The sequence below is a fragment of the Numida meleagris genome, chromosome 1, assembly GCF_002078875.1.
Source record: "Numida meleagris isolate 19003 breed g44 Domestic line chromosome 1, NumMel1.0, whole genome shotgun sequence".
Lineage (NCBI taxonomy): Eukaryota > Metazoa > Chordata > Aves > Galliformes > Numididae > Numida > Numida meleagris.
The window spans coordinates 55,586,649-55,595,829 of record NC_034409.1 but is presented as its reverse complement, the minus strand read 5'-3'; positions in this window follow the sequence as shown (position 1 = coordinate 55,595,829).

Sequence of the window (9,181 nt, the reverse complement as noted above, 5' to 3'; positions counted from 1 at the left end):
CTGAGCCCTAGCAGAGGTTAACGAGCACGACAGCCATCATTTGTGAGGAGTGGGAAAGAGCCATGTGCTGCACCAGCTTCTTTTCAAGGCTCCTGATTTTTTTTTGTCTTCACACTGGCACAAGGGCAAGCACACAGCGTAGCTTGTCTTGAAGAGCTTGGCAGAGCACTCCTGGCCTCGCAGATCTGATGAAGTCAAATAAAGTAATCTGTACGTTGTCTATTCCTTCGCTTGGGTGACTTTTAAGTTTGGAAGAAAAGGGGCTGGGGGGCAAAAGACTTCTGGATTTGGAGCCCTGTTACCATTCATACCATAAGCATCTTGCTTTGGAGAAACTAACTGAAATTATCTATTGAAATCCCACCTGTTAAGTAGAAATTATTTTTTGAGACAGATCCCTCTGCCCTCAACCTCCTCCCCTCTTTTTTGAGGCTGTCATTGCATAGATTTATTCTATTCAGCACTCACATTAGCAGATGTGAATGAGGGTATCTGACTGAGCCTGTCAAGGCAAAGAAAGCCATGAAAGAGGAGAGAGAAGAAACATTACACAGCAATAATAACAGCCACAATGGAAATATGCTGGCATGAAAACAATTAATACAATCAGTGCTGTAAGTTCGCAGCTTACCCCAAAACCAAGTAGCCCCTAGAAGCATGAAACACTGGAAGCTGATCACAGTGTAAGGACAAACCCTGAGCCATGGAGGAAAGCACAAGGAAAAAGGCTTTGCTGTGTGCAAGGCTGCTGGAGGCAGGAGCTTTAGCAAGTGGCCACTTTTCCACGAGCTGCTTTGGCTGACTCATTGTGCTGTGCCTTGATTGATCGGAGACAGACAAGGCAATGTACTGCCAGTCTTCATCTCTTCTATGTCAGTCAAGGCCTGCAACAGCATGACTAGGTGTGAGGCCCGTCCTGAGGAGCTTTCCTCTCCTTTGCAGTTGTGAAGATTCAAAATATTTTCCTTCCCAGTAGAAGGAAAAGCCAAAAGCCCAAAAAGGTTTGCAAATGATTAGCAAAGCTGTGTCTTCATTTTTGTGAAGGAAAAGATCAACTGAAGTATTTTCTTTTGATGAGCTCAAGTACTCCAAAGCAAAAAAAAAAAAATTAGAGAATGTTGAACTGGGCAGTTCCAAGAACTTGCCTTTTCCTGAAAAGAGTCTTTGCTGGGATTAAATCCAGGAAAGGGAAAAAAAAAAAACAACACATTATGGAAGTTTCTAACTAGCCCAATAGTAAGCACAACTATCTACAATTGACTTCAGATATTTCAGCCAGCACTAGTTCGCATCCGAAGTCACACAAGACAAATATCATAGTACAACACTGACATAGCAGAAATGCTTCTTTCCCACAGCTTACATCACTAATGACCAATGATAGCAGAGTCACAGAATCACAGAATGGTTGAGGTTGGAAAGGATCACTTGTGATCATCTAGTCCCAGTTGAAACAAAAACAAAAGGAATCAGTATGGAATTACTAGCTTAAATGGCAACAGGTATAAAATCAGATTAAAATTCATTACCTGATTTCAACAACTTTTCCTTCTGGGTTTAATGCATGACAACAAAAAAGGGGCAAAAGTGGAAGTTTTCCCCGTTGAGGTGTTATGATATAGAAGTAGAAAGGGAGCCCTTCTGTTGAAATCAGTCATCAGATATACAACCACCTAAACCACTAAGCATCTCCTGCAGGGCAGAGACTTCAGGCAAGCTGGGAGAAGGAGCTGCCAGGGCTCCCTCCCGGCACTACCAATGATTTCATCTACCCACCTCCTCAATGTTGAGGAACATCTTGGGGTAGGCAGTGGATTTTACCGTTTGCAGCAACCTAATTTAGTGCATTCCCCGCATCCTCAATTATAGGGACTTTCTTCAACGTGCTGCACAGTTATAGCAACACTTCAACACAATTGCCACCAGATCTCCCATTTGGAATGTACTCGTGTGTAATTTCTCAAGGGACATCCAGTGAACATAGTTGGTCCTTCTTGCTTTTTTCTCATGTCAGGATTTTCTTTTAAAACAATTTATTTATCCGAATGAAAAGCTGAATAGTTTAAAGAAAGGTGTTCTGTTGTTGTTGTTATTTACAAAGGATCTTTTCTTATTTTCTAAAATTACATCTGCATGTATTCTCTGGTCAGTTTCTAGGTGTCTCCCCGCACTACACAATTTTATATGCATTTTTTTTTCCTTTTAATGCAGCAACAAAAGCAAAGTTTTAAACAGAACCACAATATGCATGCCTATCTCCTGGTATGCATAGAAATGATCCCTCAAAACTCTAAGGAGATTCATCAAGGTCTTTTATCTTTCACTTTAAAATCACCTCTTTCCTTTGTCGTTATGAATACGGCTTCTTTTTTTTCCCCTTCTTGTGAAGTCTAGGGGAGGCATCAGTCACTGCTGTAGGTCACAAACTTGATATGCACAGAGGTGATACATCACTGTCAGAAGGCAGAAACTGTATCACTAAAAAGGACTCTATCCATACTAATGCAGTAACACCTACAAAAGGATCTGAAACACCCCACTTCACCTGAAAATTCTAAAATGCATAGTTATTTTCCAGAAGAGTCCCCAGTAAGTCTTTCGTCCTTCACATTACCCAGAGGAGATACGTATCTCCTGTGGTCGTCTATAGCAGCCCTAGTGCTCCAGGCCAGCCACTGCCAGAACACTGCGTGTGAAGATTTTCAGGGACATCACTCTTTGCCATCCTAGGTCTGACCCAAGAAATGCTCAGTGAAGAGACAGAAAGGGGTAGTGAGGTAGTAGGGGACATAGAAAATCTGACCCTGAAGAACAAGGGCTGAACAACAGTTTTACAGTTACAGAAAATGAATGTGTTGCAAGTTGGTGCAAACATTCAGACCTAGCAAAAAACACAGCTTGTTAGGAGAAGGTTAGCTGAGTGGCAAAAAACACACCAGTTACTGGGTGCTGTCTCACACTTAACTCCAAGCTCCAGGCTTTGTACACAATGCAATTAGTTTACATTTCAAATTTTAATTTCAAAACAAACAAACAAAACAAAGCCTGTGTATACGTCATTCAGTTGCATTATTGCTCTGCATCATATGAAGTTCCTAAGGCATACTTAAGACATACAAAGGAGCATATTTTCTCCAATGCTTTTTGTTCAAAATAGAGCAGACAACATAAACAAGATGTTATAAACCCACTATGCTAATTAGATTATTATTAGAATGTGTAACTTCTCACTATTTGACAAAAATAGCACAGAAAATTAGGAGAGCTGCAGCAAGCCGTGGCATTTGCCAGCTCCCTATTATGACAGGGTGTAAATAGAGGTTAGACTCATGCTTCAGCCTGCGAGGAGGTCACATCAAACTGCTCTCACCCCACAGGCAAGGTGAAAACAAGACCACACATACAAAGAGGAATTGAGCTTCAGTTGGCATGACTGGAACCAATGCCAGTCAAAGAGTTCATTGAATAGTTCAATCATTTAACTTGACAGGATATGATTCTTTTCAGACTCCTCCTAGCACTCAGGCTCAGTCAGCTCCTTTAAATTCTGACACAGTATTTAATATGTCTAACAGTCCACCTGAATATTTAGACTAGAAAGTTAACTTCTGATAAAAGTGGCTGATATACCCTCTTTCAGCATACTGTGTTTATCAAATGTTATCAAGCGATCTCTGGGAAAAACAGAATGTTAGCTTTTAGTGACAGACTCCACTACTTTTTAAATGAAAGTTTTGAGAGAGATTTACAGTGGTCCATATCACACAGGTAGCCAGAGTATGAATCTGATGTCTTCAACACCAAAACACATACCTCTGTCACTTGAGAGGAAGTAGCGGTACCAATGGAACTCACATTCAGCATTTTTTTTATGAGTTCATGTTGCTTAGTCTGAGTTCTAAGCCTATAATTATTGTTGAATTTTCAAATTCATTAATTGCAATATTGCCCTATTTTTATATCTCTACATAAGAATAACTACCCATTTAATAGAGAAGATTTAGCCACAGCTGAAATGTAACCATACCAGGTCCTAGACTTCTTCAAGCTTTCATTGAGCTAAGGTGGCTCCAACAGTGGAACTGCCAACTTTCAAAAGTCTTTCCACAAGAGGGCCATAAGGGGATATAAGCTTGAAACTTTGCAATAGGATTTCTTCTCAGATCCATCCCAAGCTTACTTTCCTGACACTACTAAGACTTTAAACACCCTTCCAAAACTGCATCACAGCACTGTACAGCTTTCTGTGTTTTACAACTGATTTAAGGGGCATAGACCCAACACTAATTACTTTTGTACTCTCACCTATGACATCTCTAAGCCAACTGGACACAAAACCACTGTTTTATAACCAACTTCTGATATATTTGTCATTTTCCTACACCTATCTACTAAACAGAGCTGGGGCTGCCACATGCACAGCTCCACTTTCTCCCCCGACACCAATCTATCACTACCAAACCATATGTCTATGCCATATATTTTGCCTTTAAGGATCATAAAGCACTCCAGTGGGATGAGGTTGTTGAGGAGAGGTGCTAAATTCATTAATGACGAACACTCACCTATACAAGAGCAAGGGTAAAAAAAAGCAAAATTTAGAAGACAAGCATCTTACATGTTCTAAATGAAAAATGAAAAAAAAAGGGAGAAGAAACGTCTAGTATTCTCAAAACTTTGGAAACTATTTTTAGATGAGCTCACCTGGTATTTTGGACACAACAAAGGAAGAGACAAGGACAACTGATGGGCCTCTGAGAAGGCACCTCCGACAACTTGGAGCTGCTGAAAAACAGCGGTACCAGGAGAAGGGGAAAGGGGAAAGGGGAAAGGGAAGTGGAGGGAGTGGCAGTGGCTGGAAGTGGCACTGCAGTTGCCCCCCACACACATGCAGACACACAGATGCAAAGTGCTGCTGGGCCAACTTCTGTGGGGGCAGAAGGACTGCGGTGACGTCACCGAGCAACAGGCTGTGATGTCAGCGACTGATGCACTGTGACCGCAGCACCCTCACTGCTCATCTTTGGGCGCAGGCAGAGCCTGGCCCAGTCCATCTCATGCCTGGACTCCTGCTGAGTGCATGTGTGCGAGGCCTGGAGGTGGAGTAAGCATTTGTCTTGGGTGCTGGGCTGTGCTTTGGGCACTGCTGGCAGCGGCTCTCAGTGCCCGTCCCTACAGCCATCACCTGCATTTCCCTGGCCTGCCTGGCTCAGGCAGCCGGGGCTCCACAGGGCGCACGCGCAGCAGCAGAGGTGAGCTGGGTGGGGACACATCCCCCAGGGTGGCAATGGGGTGAGCGCTAGGATGCAGGAAGCTTCCAGGGCCAGCAACAAGCAAGGGTCTCCTCAAGCTTTGGAACAAAAAGCAGGTGCCTGCAAGAATGCAGATGCCCATGCATGCATGGTTTTTCTGTGGTTCTCACAATTTCTGTTGCATGAAGGGCACCCAAACATTTTGTGATCCTGTGTATGCATGCCTCCTGCTTCACTCACAGTTGAGTTTTTAGTGATACAATGATATGTCCTCAGCTTTAACGAGTTAAAGAAAACGAAATCCAACCCCCTCCCAAAGTCAGCAATAACCAAAATCACAGAATATTCTGAACATCTCTGCAAAGGACTCTGCATGACCAAGAGATTAAGAGACAAAACATCTCAGTGCATCTGTCACATGAAAGGCAATTATAGACAAGCAATCTGTAGCACTTGCTGACAAATAATAATTTAAGAAATGGGGAATAAAATACATCCTACCTGGTATCATAAACTGTAGTTTCACCAAGGGATTTTCATGGTGTTATTAAGTTTGAAAGACAAGCTCAAGTGGCTGAAATAATAGAGAGAATAAAATACAACTTCCACAATGTTATGTCTCAAAGTAAACTTCCTTGCATGTAATATAAAGAGCAGTCTCACTCCAAATACATCTGAGATTTTCTGCTTCATGTTCTGCAGCTGATATTTGCACCTCTGTGCAGGTATCTAATTTCCATCCAATCTAAAACATTACACTGGGGGTAGCATGAGGTTATAGCAACAAGCCAGTCAAAAAACAAATTATTCAAAGACTGCTCAAAATAATGCTGTAATTCTATATACTGTGCAATCCTTGCTTTCTAAGGATAGACTAATATGCTGCTCTCTGGACAGACTTTAAAAAAAAAAAAAAAAAAAAAAAAAAAACCACACCAGTTTCTATAGCCTTGTTCAACTCTAAAGAAAAATATGTGCTTTACCTTATTATATCACTATCGTATTGTTCTTAATTCTGCAGTCCCAAATAACTAGATACTTCTAAATTCCTTACTTCAAAGGGCAAAAAATAAGCAGCAGCCTAAGTCTGCACAAACATTTTACTTCTAGTAAAGAAATTACTGATGAAATATAAAGTATTTTATGGCAAGATAATGACATATCTGAGAAGCTTGGCCAAGAAACTGATATCATAGATCGTAGAATCATAGAATCCTTAGAGTTGGAAGGGACCTTTAAAGGCCATCTAGTCCAACTCCCCTGCAATTAACAGGGATACCACAGCTAGATCAGGTTGCCCAGGGCCTGATTCAGCCTCACCTTGAAAGTCTCCAGGGATGAGGCATCCATCACATCTCTGGGCAACCTGCTCCTGTGCCTCTCTTCCCTCACTGTAAAAGACTTCTTCCTTACATCTAACTTAAATCTCCCCTCTTTGAGCTTGAAACCATTTCCTCTTGTTCTATCACCACAAACCCTGCTAAAGAGTCTGTCCCCTTCTTTCCTGTAGCTCCCCTTTAGATTATGAAAGGCTGCTATCAGGATATATAAAATCAGGATATATAGGATATATATTGCTATCAAGATATGTAAAAGATTTTCTTATGCATCAATTGCAAGAGTAGGAAGAGATGATTAAGGATTTCTGCATTCTTTAAGATAGACACTGACAGCTCTTCCAAGGAGCGTAGCTCCCCAACTCAGACCTATACCCACTTATGAGATCCAGACAACTGCGGTGCAGAGCCCTATACAAATGCCTCTGAAAGAAGCCCAGTGGTTATGGAATAGTTCTTCCAGTGAATTATTAACTGAATAAAGCACAGGAAATAAATGAAAGGAACAGATTTTGCCAATTCTCATCTTTAGGAGAAAATACTGTTGACAAAGTGAATAAATCTGATTGCAGGGATGGATTTTAGATCAGTATTTCTTCTTCTTGAAAAGACCCAGAAGCTTGTGTTTCCTTCTTTGAAACATCAGCTCAGTGTTCAAGAGCAAGCTGAAAAGCATGTTCAATCATAAGAATTTTAAGGAGAATTGAGAACAAAACAGAAAAAAAAATCTGTTATGTAGACATACAAATCGACAAAGCACAGTCATCATGAATGTTGTACGCAGCTTGCTGCAGCCCATTTCCAGAGCGAGGGATGGAGGTCTCAAAAAGGTTTCAGTCAAAGAAGGCAAAAACTCAGGCCAGAGGTCCAGAATATCTCCCACATGAGGAGAAACTAATAAACTGTAAAGCTTGCACCTCAAATAGAGGTAACAGAGGCAAAGGGATATGATACGACTTCAAAAAGTCACAAGAGTCTGTTAGCTGTTTCCCAAACCCCAACAAGTAGGGACACCCAACAATGGTATGTGACAGCAACTTAGAAATAAAAGAGGTGGGTTTCTTTACACAGCACACAACTACATTGTGGAAGTCATTGCCACAAGACACTATGGAGACAAAAGTAAGAACACAAAACAGGCAAAAATAGCTAGTTACAAGTGGAAGCCAATGGAAATATTTTAGAAATATTATTCTATATTTTGCTTGGTTTTTTTGTACTTTTCTTTTAGACATCCAGCACTAGGCACTGTCAGAAAGAGGGTATCAGACTACATGAGTCTTTGACTGTACTTGGTGTGGTTATTGCTTTGCTCCCACATTTTCACATACATTAAGGGTTAAATGCAGAACTCTGTTTTCGCTCAGTTTTGCCAAGAACAAGGATTTGGGCATTTTGTCTCCTAAGCACTGTGACAGGTATTAGTTAAATCCGACTTTGTAAGGGACACAGTGCTTAAAACTTGTACTGCCGTGCTTAGTGCTGCCGTCTGTGGGTGCAGGACCATCATCAGCACAATCTCCTTCTTCTGTGTTTTTCTTAAAGTATGATAACATGAAGAACATACCTTAAAGAATTCATCCTCGCTTTTCAATCATATCCCCTCTACTTATCAGCAAACCAGAAACTTTTCTCAATAATAGCATTCATTGTAAGTTTTCATATGGCGCATCCATCACCATATGAAAAGGGCTGCATTGTATCGATCCTGAATTAACAACAGTACACTTAAGTGCAAACTATAGCTGCTACTCTGTTTTTTGCAAAAGTTGTATTTAAAGGAGCTCAAATGCTGAGTAAATATAAAGGCAAACCACATACATGAAACATGAAAACTTAAGGTTGATAATACACAATGCTTTGTGGTAAGAATTTCCAGAAGGAGTCAGCTTTTATGACTAGACTAAGATGCTATTTACTCACCTAAACAATTATTGGGAGGTTTTCAAAGGAGCTCAGTGCTCAGTGTACTGAAATCTTTTGAAAACCTGGTCATAATAGCCACAATGGGAACTGAGCTCTTTTGAAAAACTACTCACAGCTGAGAGTGCCAAACCAGTGAGGGCTGGATTTCAGACAGGAAACTTGCATCATAACATCTCTTGAAATACTCAGCGGTGGCTGATGGGAGTGGACGACTATCTAGACTGTCTGCATCAGATGAAAAACCTGTTGTGATTTTCCCATTACAATGATTTCACAACAGGAATCTTTTGTTCCAAAAAATCCTTTTCTGAGGGAAGATGTTGATTTTAAAGCATCAGTTTGATTTTCCCTCAGAATATAATTTCCATGCTCTGCAGCCACCAGGATGTCCAGGCAGCCTGTACTTCTCAGCTTGTGGATCCACAGAAACCACCATGTCTTAAAAATCATGCATTTGTAGAATTTTGTCTAGTGGGAACTTGGGAAGGAGACATGTGGTCATCCTATGCCCAGCCCTTAGTAGTCCCATAAACTCTGCATTTCTTCATGCTTTCTGTTTTCATTGGGGTCCTAACACCCTTGGGTTGTGTTTCAGCTGTCCAAGACCACTCTAAATTCCTCCTGACATCCCATGTGGCTGCCAGCTGCTGCTCCAGTGGGCCACAG